This window comes from Echinops telfairi, unplaced genomic scaffold, assembly GCF_000313985.2.
Source record: "Echinops telfairi isolate 266 unplaced genomic scaffold, ASM31398v2 ScPeMD7_7469;HRSCAF=8507_1, whole genome shotgun sequence".
NCBI classification, from domain to species: Eukaryota; Metazoa; Chordata; class Mammalia; order Afrosoricida; family Tenrecidae; genus Echinops; species Echinops telfairi.
This window is the reverse complement of record NW_022111373.1, coordinates 29,308,389-29,309,364: the sequence shown is the minus strand read 5'-3', so window position 1 is coordinate 29,309,364 and position 976 is coordinate 29,308,389.

Here is a 976-nt window from a genome sequence, read left to right as displayed (position 1 = left end):
AAGAAGCAGTTTGGCGAGCAGTGGTTATTCAGTGGTAGAATTCTTGCTTTCCAGGAGGGAGACGGAGTTTGATTTCTGGCCAGTGCACTTTAAGCACAGCCAATGCCTGCCTTTCAGTTAGAGGCTTTGTGTGTTGTTATGATGCTGAGCAGGCTTAGACAGACAGACAAGGAATTAAGGCCTGAAGATTTACTTCTGAAAATCAGTCAATAAGAAAACAAAGAAAGAGAGGTTCCACTTGTTAAACTCTGAAAATTACCATCATATGTTTTCAGTTAGCACCCAGTATAAACTCAGGCATGAGCTAGCTCTGCATCTAATAAGTCATTTTCTTTCTTATTATCTCATCACAGTAATCACTGAGTACTGAGCTCTCCTTGAATGGGAAGCTGTCTTGTACTTCTATTACTTACCAATCTCTCCAATTGTTCTCTCGCAAGTCTCATACACAGAGATACATACCAAAGTGCCAGCCATTCTTTAAAATACTCGCCTCACCTTCTACTCCATAACTATGCCATAATATTCCATAAGAATTTCATTTAAGTTTAGAAGACACTATCAATCATTTACATGTTAAATTATTGATTTCTCCATACCTATCCCCTAAATGGGAGCCCTGGTGGAATAGTGGTTACCTGGTGTGCTGTGGACCATGCATGTGAAAACTGGACAGAGCAAAGACTGAAGTAGAATTGATGCATTTGAATTATAGTGCTGAAGGATATTGAAAGTACCATGGACTCCCAGAACAATAAATAAGTCTGTCTTGGAGGAAGTTAGTTTATTGTGCAAACCTGGCCGATAAATACATGTGGAATTAATTGAAGGGGTGAGAGATAAATGACTTCTGCAAGCTTCACCTCTCTTGTCTCTTGCTCTTTGATCATCGGAACAGTGTGCGGCTTCCTTGCTTGTTCAGTGCCTCCATTTGCAAGCTACACTGCCTGTGGGACAACTAACCCATGGACTGTGT